The 17,858-nt window shown below is 39.8% G+C and overlaps 1 long non-coding RNA gene across 2 annotated transcripts; it reads left to right on the forward strand.

The window, feature by feature from the left end:
• On the forward strand, positions 1-15,754 carry LOC148901543 (uncharacterized). 2 transcript variants are annotated; one of them, XR_016113719.1, is made up of 4 exons: positions 1-127; positions 203-286; positions 14,610-14,648; positions 14,761-15,754. It is a non-coding gene; the product is annotated as an uncharacterized LOC148901543 (long non-coding RNA). The 2 variants fall into 2 exon arrangements; XR_016113720.1 differs by having other exon boundaries at positions 15,021-15,754.
• Positions 15,755-17,858: the final 2,104 nt, after the last annotated feature.

Here is a 17,858-nt window from a genome sequence, read left to right on the forward strand (position 1 = left end):
CGCTCGCCGGCCGGCCTTCCTCTGCATAGACACGCCCTCCGCCCGTTGAACTCGTGGTATCCCGTGGGTCCTAAAGCCTACCAAAATGAAAGTGCTGATGGCAACGGATGCATTTCAATTTCCGAATGTACGTCGGTACGTACTTTGTGAGAGTGCAAAAGAAACCCAACCGCATTGCATATTTTTTTTCTCCTCAATGTAGAGCATACAGACATTGCCTTACAGCATACCACAAAAAGCACGACCACATCAGAGCCAATTGTAAGGACTCCTCACACCCATCCAGGTAAAGCACGCTTTCCTCTCCTTTCCCCAGGAAGGCAGTACAGCCACCCCTACTTTATACGCCTATTTAGAATAACGTCTCTATGTTGTTAGACTGGGGATGTATTCTGTTTTTATCAGCCACTGTTGCACTATTATATCTCTGGAATGCACTTTGTGTAATACTCGGGTGCCTCTCGTTGCTCGTTATCATTAGGAACTATTTTCTGTTTTGTTGTTGACTGTTTTTTATGCACATGATGGAGAAGTCTTCAATCTGTGTTTGTGATATATCCATTCTGAAGCTGTTTTGCGTTAACCGCAGTCAGTTTTGGCCTACTTTAAGCAGATGTTTTGCAAAAAATGAGTTTGACACCCTTGCTGTAGGCCAAAGACGGCCATCCACGGCACGTAAGCCACGTGAGGCTCTTTGGCTGGTTCAATGCGACTCCCAGGCTTTCACATGATAAGTGTAAAAATGCTTCAGCGGTGGCGTTGCCATTGAAAAGAAAACAGCGCTAAATACACATAATGTACTATGTCAACCTAATATCAATCTCGTTTGACACAGAAGGCACCCAGTCAGATGACTGAATTACCACCAGTGACGTGCAGGCAAGGGAGGCTTTGCCTCACCTGTCATCAAGGAAATATCAAATGAAAAAATAAATTACACCCTTATCTTTATTTAGTGATTTGTACTTTAAAGTTATTTTCCATTTAACTTCACCATTTTTGGATACAGTGAGACCTCAACTTACGAACTTAATTGGTTCCCAGACAGAGTGTGTAAGGCGAAAAGTGTGTATATAAAAAAATCCCATAGGAAACCATTAAAATGGGAATAATCCATTCCCGGGTTTCCATCAAATATACTTTTCAACTAAATAAGCCTTAAAACTACACACAACATACGTTGTGATGGTCATTGATGGCTATATGAAATGGCGTTGGAGGTCCGAGGTCAAAGGGAATGGCTGTTTGGAAAGAGTCATATTCCATAAGGACTGTAATTAAAGAAATAAACTGTGCTATAAAATAAAGTCGTTTTATTTACCTTTATGATGGACATTGATGGCTTGATGAAATGGTGTTGGAGCTCGAAGGTCAAAGGGAATTGCTGTTTGGAAAGAGATGCACATTACATGAGGAGGTTCGTGTTTTTCAATTATCTCCTTCTTCTCAGCGACTTTGTGTCTTCTTGGGCTGAACACGAGCCTGTGGTGGGTTTTTTTCGGTCCCATCATAGTAAAATTATCAGCAAAAAGCTCCAAGTAGGCGATCGACGTGTGCATTCAATGAGAGGGGGTGTGGAAAGTAGCGCCGGCTGGAGCGCTGTTTGGTCGTGTGCTTCCGCCGAAGATCACTCCGCCAGATCCGAAGGTTGTGTGCTTGATGGACCAGGCGTGGTGGGTGTGTAATATGAAAATAGTGCTTATTATAAGTTTTAATTTTCATAAATTTGACATTCGTAAGATGAAAAGATCGTAATATAAGTTGTTCGTAAGTTGAGGTCTCACTGTATTTTTTTCAAAATCACTGAATTTTCACATTTACCGTTCAAATACTAAGTAGAGACGAGTGGTGAGGCAGCAGCTGGCTGAGCCTCACCATGGAATTGCGCAAGACTATGCTAACTGTGCTGGCTTGCTCTGCAGTGAGACTGCATTGCTGTCCCTCTGCATATCGCATCTACAGTTTAGCTGGTGTATATAATCTAGAGTCATTTTACATTAAACACTGTACTACAGTGTTTATTTTATTTTATTTTTTATCAAAACTGTGTGCATAGATGAGGCACACAGTTCTCTTGATTCATGACAGGGGGCGCTGGTGATTACAGATTCTTCTTGCGCCTCCTCGGCTGCAGAATAACATAATTAGTGAGAGCAAGCTACAGTAAACAGTTAGCAAGTTAAGTGCAACCATCCAGTCATTTTTTTGTGTTGCTTGGCCTTATTTTCAGAAATAAAGATTTTCAGAAAAAAAGAGCATTACATATCTTAATTGAAAGAAATACAGAGACTTTTAAAACTGAAGAAAGATAAGTACGGCTTCTACAAAGAAGTTATCTGTGCCTTTCTTCAGAAGGAGCGGCACATGGACTTCATTTATAAGTAAAGGTAACACGATCATCACATTTTTTTCTATGCTAGTTTATAGAAAGAATACTGACATGACATTTTAAACAAAACACGTTAACTGTTGCCAATCAAATGGTGAATAAGCTACTATGTAGAGTTCATATGTTTGTAAATCTGACTGTGATGACGTCAGTGCCTCACCAGCCACGAACCTCACCGCACGTCACTGATCACCACTCATGCCCGAACAATGCCGCTAAGCGCAAAGTCAGTCAGAGATTTACCTCTGATGTTAAAAGGGGTGACCAATACGTAGAGAGCCAGTGGACTGGTTACATGTTGACCACAAGAAGTGGGAGAAGGAAATGGGGTGAAAAATGTGCGTTTGTGTCTTTATGTTTTGTTCATGTGCGGGCATTTCGGCTATTGTGCTCATCATGACGTGCACGGATAGGTGTACGAGTGCATGGTTGGGCACCCGTGTGCATGGATGTGAGTGAGTATGTGCATTCGCGGGCACAAAAAGATGCACATGTATATGATGTGGTTCTTTGCATGATACAGCCATCCATTTTCCAGACTGCTTTATCCTTATTAAGGTCACGGGGAAACTGGAGCCTATCCTAGCCGTCTTTGGGCACAAGGCGGGCACACCCTGAATTAGTTGCTATATAGCCAATCGCAGGGCACACAGAGACAAACAACTAGTCACTCTCACACTCAAACCTATGGATGATTTTGAGTGTTCAATAAGCCTGCCATGCATGTTTTTGGAATGTGGGAGGAAACCGGAGGGCCTGTGCAAACTCTGCACAGGGAGGCTGGTTCGGGCCTCAAACTCTCAGCCTTTGTACTGTGAAGTCGGTGTGCTAACCACTTGACCACTGGGCCGTCTTTCTTTGCAGTAACACAGAAAAAAAATCTAATGCCAAAGTCAAAAGATTGAATACAAATTGTAAAATGTAGGGAATCGGATAGGGCGCAAATGTAGGAACGTGGTCCATCTCTTTGCTGTTTGGCATCCGAGGTGCGAGATTTGAGGTGCCTGACTGGGACAGCAAAACCACAAAAATGTGTAATCGTCTCATCGCATTGTTTTTTGTACACAACAAATTAGTGGGTTATTAGTTTTTAAATCAGGTAAATCAATGTTCGTCGTTAGCCAATTCTTTTTCAAATGGGTGTAAACAGGCTCACACAATTATTAAAAAAAAAAACATATCTCAATGTTATTTAGGATACACGAGAATTTTACGTTTCGATTTAGATTTTGACTCACAAGATTTTCTTTCAGGAAGCCACATAAAATGTCTTGAGAAATCTGCGCCTCGGTACACCCAAAACGGTTTGTTGAGCACCATAATGCTGGCCCCTGGTGTCCACAATAGGTCATGCAGCTCCATTGACATACTGTATCTCCAAAACCCTTTGTCTCCCCAACCGCCAAACAAATTGGATTCATAATGTATGGTTTACATTATAACGCAACTTATAGCATATGTGCCATGTCCGATCTTGTGTGTAATATGTGCCAATAAGGATCAGGCGATGATATTGTTTTAAGCAAAAGGGCATCAGCTGCTGTCACAGAGTGTTGGCGTGCAAAATGCCAATCTGACCTATTGCTTTCGAGACGATGAAAAACATCACACGGCCGTGACCTTTTCCGCTTCATTACTTTGCCGCGATGCCTCATAAAAGTGAGGAGAATACACCCGCCTTGGCCGTGACAGCGGTGGACAGCCTCCCTCCTGCATCCCATTCGAAGCCCCCTCACAACTTCTATTCTTTTATTGCTCAGATATGAGAGTCAAACATGACAGTTCTGCTGCCCCATTCGTCATAATATTAGCCACAATAAAATCAAGTAAGATCTAATACTACTGCATATTATATGTACAAGTGCAATTTTAACATCGTTTTTTATTGTAGTTGGAGTTTGCAATAGTGTACAATTGCGCTTCATCAATTGACCCCCCCCCCACACACACACACACTCACACGCACACTCATAACATTTCCCAAAAAATAAAATTGAAAAAATTGCAAGTTGTATCCTCAATTCGAAAAACACAATTCATCAAAAATATTTAAACTGGGGGGTTTGTGTGAACACGCATCGCTGGTTGGATCCCATTCACTTGCATGAGGTCGCAGGTGGCTCCTCGGCAGTCAACCGCACCGACAGTCGTAGCCCCGCCCCCTGACTCGAAAATGACAACCATAATATATCCGCTTTGAGAATGGCCGTGACAAAATGGATGATAGTTTGTGAATAATTTACGCGTGAATTCATCTTGCAAGCAAGTTTAACATACATTTTAAGACTTATCACGATTCTGTTGCTGGTGTTACACTACATGTATTTGGGTGTGCATCATTTATACGTACACAAGACCAAGCGCAGATTTAACTATATTTGGCACCACCTGGTGGTTAATATGGAAATACACAACAATAAGGTCCGCTGCCTTTACGCTATTGGAATGTTCAGCACATTTTCAGAACCATCTCCATACATGTTAAGTCTCACGATTTGGTCGGGAGACTGCCGATTTTGACCACAACACTCACTTTATAAAGCAACTATTGACACAATACAGACAGTTCATTTGTAAGGTGAAAAGGAAATACTGTACATTTTTAGACTAATTGAATGTATAAATAAACAATGAAAACATTTTTATGTTTTATTTACTTCTAATTTACACGTTTGTAACGCTCATATTATTTTAACACGCACCATAGAGTCGCGAGGAAGAAAATCTCCCAATTTATGATTTCTGAAACTTAACATGTACGCCTCTCTGGACTTTTTTTCCCAAAAATAAATGTGTGTTTTGAGACTCATCACCTTGTAGCTCATCCTGAACATGTATAATTGTGTGCGTGTATTTATGTTTGTGTGCGTGCGTGTGTGTGTATGCTTGTGTTAGCGCGCGTGTTCGTGCGTGTGTGTTTGTGTGTGTGAGAGAGAGAGCTAGAGAGAGAGAGAGAGAGAGAGAGAGAGAGAGAGAGAGAGAGAGAGAGAGAGAGAGAGAGAGAGAGAGAGAGAGAGAGAGAGAGAGAGAGAGAGAGAGATTGTGTGCATGCAAGAGTATGTGTGACTTCCGTTTCAAGAGTAGGGTTACGCCTCTCAGCAGAGATTATAACACTGGCCTCCCCCCACAGGGTGTAGTAATGAAGGTTCGCCAACATTGACAGGAAGGTTTTAGGTTAACTTCAGTGACGTACAGTCAGGGGAGGGAGATGAGGCCGTGCCTCACCTGTCATCATGGAAATATGAAATGAAAAAATACGTTAAACAGTTATATATATTTAGTGATTTGTACTTTAACGTTCTTTTCCATTTAACTTCACCGTTTTTGGATGTTTTTTTTCAAAATCGCTGAATTTTCACATTTACCGTTCAAACACTAAGTAGAGACGAGCGGTGAGGCAGCAGCCGGATGAGCCTCACCAAGGATTGCGCAATGACTATGCTAACTGTGCTGGCTTGCTCTGCTGTGAGACCGCATTGCTGTCCCTCTGCATATCGCTATTAAAGTGCTCAAACACTTTTAGTATATGAACAAAATTTCTATAGTTTAGCTGGTGCATATAATGTAGTCACTTTACATTATAAACACTGTACTACAGTGTTTATTTTATTTTTATCAAAACTGTGTGCATAGGTGAGGCACACAGTTCTCCTGCCTCATGACAGGGGGCGCTGGTGATTACAGATTCTTCTTGCGCCTCCTTGGCTGCAGAATAATAGAATTAGTGAGAGCAAGCCACAGTAAACAGTTAGCAAGTTAAGTGTAACCATCCAGTCATTTTTTCGTGTTGCTTGGCCTTATTTTCAGAATGGAGGATTACATATCTAAATTGAAAGAAATAGAGAGAGTTTTAAAGCCGAAGAAAAATAAGGAAGGCTTCTACAAAGAAGTTATTGATGCCTTTCTTCAGAAGGAGTGGCACATGGACTTCATTTATAAGTAAAGGTAACACAATAATCAAGTTTTTTTATTCTTTTTTTCTGTGCTACAGTTTATAGAAAGAATGCTGACATGACATTTTAAACAAAACACATTAACTGTTGCCAATCAAATGGTGAATAAGCTACTCTGTAGAGTTCATATGTTTGTAAAGTGCCTCACCAGCCATGAACCTCACCGCCCGTCACTGGTTAACTTGTACAGTGTATGAAAGAGAAACACGGAGACTTGGAATGGATTGTGAATATGTAGTGTGTACGTTCTCAATCACCCACTTATTCCACATAGTTTGATCTGTGGAATGGAGTCATATCTAAAATTGACCATCCAAGTACAGAAATAGTATTTAAATAATTGTAATGTGTGTGCTTTTATTGAACATTAGAATTGATTTAAACTTTTTATTGACTTGTATTCACAAGAAAAGTCAGCCTGAACAAGTTGTCACCCGTGCACAACACACATTTTAAAATGTTTCATCACCCATGCCCTGGTGTTTGGTGAAAGGTTGCCATATTGAAGTCCTATCTGAAGTAATATATTTACATCGACAAGAGCCTACGCTGAAGCCTCTCTCACTTGTCAATGTGAAAGAAATGAGGCACAGCCTAGCTGTATTAGTTGCAAGCCTAAGACAGGGCGCAAATACTGTAGAAAAACATCCTTTCATACTCACGTTCACATTATTTAGAGTGATCAATTAACTGAATGTGCATGGTTTTGAAATGTGAAAGGACAATGGAATACATGGAAACAACCCACGCATGCAGGCACAGAGAAAATCCAAAGTTCACATGGATTTGAACTCAAAACCCCAGCACAATGAGGCACAAATGCCAACTAGTCAATCACCCTGTCGATGAATTATAATATCAATTATAATAATTTTTTTATCAAAAAGCTTGTTTAAATACTAAAACCTGACCTGCTCCATTTGTATATGTTAAAAGTCAAATGTGGGCCGGACTACACAAAATATACCCAGTTGTGTAAAATTGTGATCGGGTCCTCGAGGGCTGCTGACCCACACATTTTCAAATTCTCCCTGTTGCAACGCACATGATTCAAATGAACAGGTTAAATGTCAGGCTTCTGTAGAGATTGCAGATCATTTGAATCGGGTGTTGCAACACGAAGACTTGGAAAATGTGTGGGTCAGCATGCAGGACAGCGGCTTTCCTGGACCTCAGTTTGACACCCCTGCAAACACTATTTGTTGCAGGTGACGTAGTAATATGCTGCTTTGACAAATGAAAGTATACAATTGATGGTTCCAGTGTTCTCCGATTTGCTATAGTTCAGGGTGTACCCTGGCTATTGCCCAGAGACAGTTGGGATAGGCTCCAGCACGCCCTGACACCCTAGTGGCGATAAGCAGATAGTAAAATGTATGGATTGACGGATTCTTCCAGTGACTTCTTGGCAATTGTGCACATTCACTATAATTTTCCATGTCTACACTATAAAACCCAACAAGTTGAAAATACTCAAAATTTTAGTGGCAACTAATTATGTCACAGGTTTTGAGTAGTGAAAATACATTATATGAGTTTGATTGACCTTAAAAAATATAACTTCAGTTTACTCTCATGCTTTCTTTATATTATCTTAGTTTTTGAGTAGTGGAAAGAAAGGAGTTTGACTGAACTTAAAAGATGTACGTACTATCAGTTTACTCTAATGTTTTCATGTTATCTTAATTTTTAAGTTAAAATTAGGTTTTGTATTTAAGCGTAACCAACTCAAATTTATAATGTAACATGAAAACATATATTCATGTATACTGTACTTACATTTTCTATGTCTAAAAACGAAAACACACCTCACATGTCTTTTTTAGTTCACGTTTTTTCATTTAAGGTTCAAAACAACCTATTATGAAACATTAATTATAACACTACCAATATGCACAGCATGTCCACGTACCAAAACAACAAATAAACACGAGTAATTAACACAACATCGTGATAAAGATGTGAAATAAACACAGCAACAAAACAAAATATAGTGCCAATCATGGTCATCGTGGTTACACATGCACGCAAATAGGCCTCTCCCATCAACGCGTTTGACTTTTTTAAAGTATATTTAATTTAATCGTGGCTCCATGAGGTGGTTTGGTGAATCAAACATGTTCTTGAAACACTTGGGAAAAGATTTAAATTGTGTTGGTGAAAAGCTACAATGGCACTTACCCCCTCCATGCCTCTGCATGTGGACGTTTGGCAATCCCGTGGAGCTCAGCCACGGAGAGCAGCACTTGGCCGAATCAATACGTCTCCTCGGTGGCTTTCCTATATCAACCAAGCAGAAATCCCGCCATCTGTGACATATAGGTGCATGGACCGTAGACATTGCTGAGAAATGACACTGTGTGTGCCTTCTGCTATCACTCTTTTGAGAAAAATATGATAACAAAGAATTATCTTTTACATATACAGTAAAGTCTCGTTATATCGATATCGGATATATCGATAGTCCCGGTTATATTGATACTATTTCTATGCACGCACGTAGAAAATTACATGCAAACAGGGTCGGATATATCTATAGTCCCGGTTACATCGATATTTTTCGGACTCCCTTGAATATCGATATAACGAGACTTTACTGTATATTTACAGTATATATATTTTTTTGACGGGTGTCACAACAGTGACTGTCTTGAGCTCCATGTTGCTGCCGTCTTAATAATACCATACACGTGGATGTGTCTTTATATTTCTTTTATAGCTGCAACACAGTATGGCAGAAGGGATGGGTGAAGTCGCATGGGTTTCGTCTTGTGATTAACATAGACTTGTCCAAGTAGTTCTCAATATGCAAAACATTGTAGATAACAAAACATTATGAACAACATGTGATCGTATAGTGGTTATTTACAGAAAAAGAGAATACAACATACGTTCACTGTTACATGATGTCCCTGAACGCATCACATGCGAGAGACGTCGGCGCAAACACGCGGTGCGCTGGATAATGGCGGCCCAGTTCAACACGCCACTAACACTCACGGATTTCGTGCCATAATGTGCGCCGTTGCGTCACTTCCGTCATAATTTAATAATCTTAGTGCACAACTCCGTTACATATTTACAGTGTATATATATATTTACAGTACATATATTTACAGTATATATTAGTATATTAAATTTAATTTAAAACATATTCTTTATTTACAGACAGTGTATTGTACAGTGACGTGGAGTCAGGGGATATGAACTAAATTTCTACAGTTTAGCTGGTGTATATAATGTAGACTTGCTTGTGGACTTGCCTGTTACATGACAATGCCCACGTCGTTCCATTCATAAAACATTTCAGTATATTGGTACGGGTTCCACATATGTGCACTTGCATCCAAGTCTATGAACATTCACTTCATGTGTATTTATGATACAATTGACTACCCTGCAAAAAAAATAAAATAAAAATAAAACAGATCCTGTGTTTCGACTGTCAGAGATCATCATACACTGTAAGTGCTTCTCGAAAGAGCATTGTTGATGCCCGTTCTGGTTCATTGTGCATAATTGGGACGGTTATATGTGTCTCAAAACGCACAAACTCGTAATTAGCATTTGGACACCATATAACGTGGCTTTGGGCACCATGGTGACCAACAACAACAAGGGCGAAGCAGGCAAAGTGTCAAACTTGAAAATTTAAGGACCCTCATGTCCTCTTATTATTACTATTTTTTTCAATGTGGATTTGCAGCCTGGGAAACTGTCGAGGTAAACGGCAATTTAGATGTCACTGTCGGGTGACGCGACTCCATCTTTGTGTGCGGTATAGATGTCTCAACATGAAACATAAGCAACTTTAGACAAAATAGCACACGGATTTTCGGGGGTTTCCGAGCATGTGTAGTCTTTGTATTCCTGTAATCTATCTATCTATCTATCTATCTATCTATCTATCTATCTATCTATCTATCTATCTATCTATCTATCTATCTATCTATCTATCTATCTATCTATCTATCTATCTATCTATCTATCTATCTATCTGTCTGTCTGTCTGTCTGTCCATCCGTTCGTCCATCCATCCATCTATCCAGCTATCCATCTATCCATCTATTCACCCATCCATCCATCCATCCGCCCATCCACCCACGCGCCTACCCGTCTATCCGTTTATCCATCCATCCATCCATCCATCCATCCATCCATCCATCCATCCATCCATACATACATACATACATACATACATACATACATACATACATACATACATACATACATACATACATAAATACATCCATCCGCCCGCCCACCGACCTATACCTACCAACCTATCTAGTTATCATCCATCCATCCATCCAAGAGAGGGAGAGAAATAGAGAGAGAGAGAGAGAGAGAGAGAGAGAGAGAGATAGAGAGAGAGAGAGAGAGAGAGAGAGAGAGAGAGAGAGAGAGAGAGAGAGAGAGAGAGAGAGAGAGAGAGAGAGAGAGAGAGAGAGAGAGAGAGATGACTATGTACATAAACATAGGTTGAGAAGGAGAGACTCCTGTTTATATGCATCTCGAGCCTCCTTTGATGTGGTCTCTTGACCAGCTGCAGAGCTTCAACAACAGTTAGCGGTAATGCTGAGTAATGCTGCATGAGTGACATTTCAATCCAGTGGAATTTCAGCATGCGGGAAAACAAGATTCAGCTTTTTTTGCCCTGACTCAAAGCCGAAATGTGTTTTCTAAATTTGTTTTGAGATAAGTTTTTGCCTCGATAGAAACCTTTTAAGTTTGAAAGCCCTGTCAAACAAATAGCTGCCATCATAGCGTGATTGTTGGATGGATGATGGATTGATGGACAGATAGATACATGGATGGACGGCTGTGTAGATGGATGGATGGATGGATTGGTGGGTGGGTCGATGGATGGATGGATGTATGAACGGACAGACTAATGAATGGACGGACCGACGGATGGAGGGATGGACAGATGGCATGAATGCATGGATGAAGACAGATGGATGGACGGACGGACCGACGGATGGACGGACGGACTGATCAACAAAGGATGGACGGATTCATGGATGCATGGGTGGATAGATAGATGGATGGACAGAAGGGCAGATGGACCGATGCATGAATGGATGGAAGAATGGATGGATTTTTTTTTCTATCCAATTTTGGGTCACTTATACCAATTCAAAAATTGTATATAAAATATGTAAATTCAGCGCCCATATCGCCATTGAGTTCATCATAGGCATTAGTCTATGTTTTCCAATATACATGATAGTTTTTCTTTGAATTTCAATGTGGATTTGCAGCCTGGGAAACTGTCGAGGTAAACGGCAATTTAGATGTCACTGTCGGGTGACGCGACTCCATCTTTGTGTGCGGTATAGATGTCTCAACATGAAACATAAGCAACTTTAGACAAAATAGCACACGGATTTTCGGGGGTTTCCGAGCATGTGTAGTCTTTGTATTCCTGTAATCTATCTATCTATCTATCTATCTATCTATCTATCTATCTATCTATCTATCTATCTATCTATCTATCTATCTATCTATCTATCTATCTATCTATCTATCTATCTATCTGTCTGTCTGTCTGTCTGTCCATCCGTTCGTCCATCCATCCATCTATCCAGCTATCCATCTATCCAGCTATCCATCTATCCGTTTATCCATCCATCCATCCATCCATCCATACATACATACATACATACATACATACATACATACATACATAAATACATCCATCCGCCCGCCCACCGACCTATACCTACCAACCTATCTAGTTATCATCCATCCATCCATCCAAGAGAGGGAGAGAAATAGAGAGAGAGAGAGAGAGAGAGAGAGAGAGAGAGAGAGAGAGAGAGAGAGAGAGAGAGAGAGAGAGAGAGAGAGAGATGACTATGTACATAAACATAGGTTGAGAAGGAGAGACTCCTGTTTATATGCATCTCGAGCCTCCTTTGATGTGGTCTCTTGACCAGCTGCAGAGCTTCAACAACAGTTAGCGGTAATGCTGAGTAATGCTGCATGAGTGACATTTCAATCCAGTGGAATTTCAGCATGCGGGAAAACAAGATTCAGCTTTTTTTGCCCTGACTCAAAGCCGAAATGTGTTTTCTAAATTTGTTTTGAGATAAGTTTTTGCCTCGGTAGAAACCTTTTAAGTTTGAAAGCCCTGTCAAACAAATAGCTGCCATCATAGCGTGATTGTTGGATGGATGATGGATTGATGGACAGATAGATACATGGATGGACGGCTGTGTAGATGGATGGATGGATTGGTGGGTGGGTCGATGGATGGATGGATGTATGAACGGACGGACCGACGGATGGAGGGATGGACAGATGGCATGAATGCATGGATGAAGACAGATGGATGGACGGACGGACCGACGGATGGACGGACGGACTGATCAACAAAGGATGGACGGATTCATGGATGCATGGGTGGATAGATAGATGGATGGACAGAAGGGCAGATGGACCGATGCATGAATGGATGGAAGAATGGATGGATTTTTTTTTCTATCCAATTTTGGGTCACTTATACCAATTCAAAAATTGTATATAAAATATGTAAATTCAGCGCCCATATCGCCATTGAGTTCATCATAGGCATTAGTCTATGTTTTCCAATATACATGATAGTTTTTCTTTGAATGTTCATGTCATGATGCTAAAAGAAATGTTAAATAATTTTGTGTGTTTTGGATTTTGGATGGGAGAAAGGTGCACATTTCTCCCTATCCAAAACAGTAGAGTTGGGCGACCACTAATTGATTTAGACTGATTGAGAAGGTGATTGCAACCACCTGGGAATGGCCAATTGCCGCTGGGACCTGATTGGCCAGAAGCTCAGGTGAAGCACCTTTAAAGCCAGCCTGAGCCAGTCTCTTGGAGGAGGAAGAAGAGGGACAAAGGACAAGCTGGAGAGCGGTGTTACCTGTGGTCTGTTGAAAGCTGATATCAACTTCAAATAAAGAAAACTCACGATACCCTTCCTGCATCTAGCTGAGTGAACTTTTATCCTCTTTCCACCTGCTTGCTGTCTCGCCGCACGACAATTGGTGGCAGTGGTGGGATCGTTTCACCCTGCGTGAAGAAGGTGGGATCGTTACGCCTTGCTGAAGTGGAAAGGATAAGAGGAAGCCGAGATGGAGAAGGTGGTACGAGTAAGAAGTTGTGTAGCACGGGCCAACCAAACTGGACTGAAGAGTTCTGAAGGGGATCAAGGAAACCAGAAGCTTGAGTTGCCCAAGAAGATGCCGTTCTTCTTTTCCATGAATGTTCAATTGTTTGCACTATTATGTCTCAGCGAAAATGTACTGATTTTGTTTCCCACACACTGTAAACCCGAACAGTACTACTGACTTAAAGTCATTGAGGTCAGTCAACTCAAAAGCCGATTTTTTGTTTCAAAAACTCAAACGTTTTGAGTTTTTGAATGAGTCCTGCGTTTTTAATTTGCAGTAGATCAATACTTTTGAGTTCATGGCAATCGTTTACTCAAACATTTCGAGTTCAGGGGAGGAAGCTGCGTGATGACGTCACTGCGTGCTGTCATTGGACGCCATTTGAATTCTCAACGGCTGAATCTGGCAGAGACCGACGGATTATTTATTTAAAATTAGGGTGGAAAGACAAACAATCATATTTAATATCAATGTCATCCACCGCTCGAGCCAAGGACTTCTCTAATGTTACGAGCTCTTCTGTGGTAAATAGGAATTTTTCTTAAACGTCTCTTGTTTGTAGAAAGACACAGCAGTGTTATTAAGAGAATTGTACCGCGCAGGTTTGTTTGGGCGGTGGTGGAGTAACAATTATCACGAGGTGATAAAAAGTTATGTTTGTGTCGGCGAAGGTCTGAGAATAATCGTCAAATGGGTGTTACATTAAGTTTTATATGAACTTCAAAAGTTATAAGGGTCACCCGGGTTGAGTTAACTTTGTTTTAAACGGCAGCACAATAAGTCATGCTAATTCAACGTGCAACAGTTGTGCTGCCGTTTTAAGAAGGCACTAAGTAAATATAATGCTAGCCAAATGAAATATCACTCTGTACAATTGGTGTAGTTTTAAATGGTCATTCATGTGTAAACATAAAACTTTTTAAATGTATTTTTGAAACTGCAAACACCTGCAAAAACCATTTTTCAAACTGCAAACACCTGACTGGTTTGATGGCATCATTTAATCTGGTAAATTAGATTATTTATTCAATTTAAAAAGTAAACATTGATCAGGGTGTTTTGTTAAATTAAATGATTACATTTGTTGTCTGTTTTTTCTATTCAACCTTTTAGCCCCAGGGTGGAAATTGAGTAACACCACCATTATCTAAGGTATGTTTACATTTTTATTACTGCTACATGATTAATTGCCCGAATCATATTAAAAATAATACATGTATTTTTTATATTGAACAGAATTTTACCTAAACTTAATTGTCCATAGGTCTCCATAGGCCACTGTCTTGGGTTTGAGATGCTGAAGACAAGTACTGCAATGTTAAGCTCTTGTCGCTTTCCCCAAATTAAAACTTGGCTTTTATCTCCTCTTGCTTTTGATAAAGGAGCAGCATGATATACACGAGACGCAGTCTGGCCCTTTGTGTTCTCCATGCATACCTACGAGAAGATGACTCACAGTTCTTCAAAACATGCAATGTATGTATTGCCTGACTTAACACAAATGTCTATTGATGTATTTTGCAGTGGGAAGAGAATCCAGACATTGAAAACATTCCTGTCGCACTTCTCTCCGTGACAACTGACAACTAGCGCCATCTTGTTTAACCCCAACAGCATTTCTGTTGTGATAGAAGATGGCATTATTGTGAGATGTCTCCCCAGGTTGGCTGATACACACCTCCTCTTGTTTGGTTTAATGTATGCACTGCATTTAGATTCTCCCAAAAAATTAATCCACACATTCACCTTCATTCAGAAAATACTGCTGTGTCTTGATGATAACAGACCACTCAAACCACGCCTGCTAAGTTTGAAAAATGCTTTGTTCCACAATATTGAAGGCACCAGTGCCTCCAATATTACGGAACAAAGCAACACTGGATATGTAATTTCATAGTTTTACTCTGCTTTGTATACCTAAACATTGATGTACTGTTTGTGACTGATTTTCTATTCATAATTTGATGTGTAAACTTGGATTCCACCAAAATGTATTTTTTCATTTCATGAATACTGTTTGTTTTTAGTAAGTTTTACTTTGATTTGCACCTTATAACGAGTACATTGAAATGTATTCTCTTGTATTTATTCAAGTATATGCTTGTCAGAGAATTTATTTTTTAACAGAACAGCAGAGTATATATTTTTTTTGTTTTTCTGTTTTGTTTTGTTGTGTTTATTTCACATCTTTATCACAATGTCGTGTTAATTACTAAAAAAGGACTGTTCCGGGGTTTATTTGTTGTTTTGGTACGTGGAAATGCTGTGCAATTTATACTGTGATCATGAATGTTTTATCAAAGGTTGTTTTAAACCTTAATAAAAAATGTGCACTGAAACAGACATGTGAGGTGGGTTTTTGTTTTTAGACATAGAAGGCAAAAGTAAGTACAGTATACATGAATATATTTTTTCATGTAACATTATAAATTTGAGTTGGTTACGCTTAAATATGAAACCTAATTTTAACTTAAAAATTAAGATAACAAGAAAACATTAGAGTAAACTGAAAGTACATCTTTTAAGTTCATCCAAACTCATAACATTTATGTCCAAACAAACTCATAACATTTAAGTTCAGTCAAACTCATAAAATTTATTTCCACTACTCAAAAATTTTGAGTAAACTGTACTCAAAAATTTTGACGTAATCAGTTGCCATAAAAATTTTGAGTACTTTCAACTTGTTGGGTTTTATAGTGCATTTTTGGTCTTGTACGTTCAATGTGAATCGTATTTGAATACATATTCCAGCTCCAGATTGCCAGCGCTGGTGTCATCTTGGAAGAAGACTTGGGGGGGTTATCAATTTTTTTGTCCAATGCCCCCAAAAACCAAATTTTATTCCATTATCTATTCCCAGATGCATGGTATACATTCGTGCATAAACACGTGTTCTTATCCAATTATGTAACTTTTTTTAATTCAAGTGCTCATTTTCAATTTATCAGCTACACTGTAAATGAAATTCACATGAACGTGTACAGATAGATATACATGTTTTGAATATTCCAAAAAAAGATAATAAACCTCCCAAATAATGTATTTATTTATTGTGGTGCAGGAACCAAATTACAAATTCCTCGTTTAAATGAGATTGGAATCAAAACAGGCGCCACCAGCAATGACTCCACATCCTTAAAAATGTAATGAGGGGGGCATTAAATTCCTATAAATGAACATGCCCAACTCTGCCTGCACTTTTATCCTCTTCTTCCCCCCTACCCCTCCTCCTGCTGCTGATCCTCCTCCTCTTCTTTTGTGCACATGTTGATTGTGCAGATGTGTATTGCAAAGGCAGACGAGGCTTATCCTCCCCTCGCCTGATTAATTCCCCCATCACCGCAATACACAACTTAAAACAGCTTTCGGTGCATTGTTGGACTGCTCCTTATTATTTTTAGACGTGTCTTTTAATTAAACAGCATCTGGCCTAACGGTGATTTACTCCTACCACACACACAGGCGCTCACACACTCCATGTCGTAATCCCCCTCTTGAGAGGTGACCCCCTGAGGCTTCTTCCAACATGACACCAGCTCTTAAAGCAACTTCCTCTTCATGAAGAATGAGTGCATGTGCTTATTTTAATTAAATATCACAAGGTGTATTGTATTTTAACAATAGAGTAAACACGCTAAACAAACTCCCAAATAATCTCAGTGGTTCATCCATCCTCCCATCTGAGCTTCATCAGCAGCCATGCAACAGATTTCTCATCCCAACGTGCGCAACCGAGCCCTCACCGTCGAATCATCTGCATGCCTTTGGGCACGTCGATGAATCATTAATTATTGCCTTTCCTGTGGAAATTTCATATTTGGCACCCCTAAAATACCATTGCACTATACACTGTAAAACCCAACAAGTTGAAAGTACTCAATTTTTTTATGGCAACTGATTACGTCAAAATTTTTGAGTACAGTTTACTCAAAAGTTTTGAGTAACCTGTACAGGTTATTGCAAAGGCAGACGAGGCTTATCCTCCCCTCGCCTGATTACCTGTACAGGTTACTCAAAACTTTTGAGTAAACTGTACTCAAAAATTTTGACGTAATCAGTTGCCATAAAAAAATTGAGTACTTTCAACTTGTTGGGTTTTACAGTGTATGTCTTATTGAACTTCATCAGAATAATCATGAATTCAATCATTGTTTGTCGTTTCTGTTCAGAATATGTTCGTATTTTAATGTCAAGAATTCATCTGTGTCGTGTATCCTAATTGAAACGTAGAATCACCGGCGAACCAAGCGATGGCGTCACATCTGGGAGTTGCTCTGACGCTGAGAGTCCCCACCTAAACCTCCATGTGTTGACACATTTGTGAATTATACGTTTTAAAGTTATACAACTATGGTAACA

This window comes from Hippocampus bargibanti, linkage group LG02 (genome assembly GCF_051943395.1).
Source record: "Hippocampus bargibanti isolate YZ-2025 linkage group LG02, ASM5194339v1, whole genome shotgun sequence".
Lineage (NCBI taxonomy): Eukaryota > Metazoa > Chordata > Actinopteri > Syngnathiformes > Syngnathidae > Hippocampus > Hippocampus bargibanti.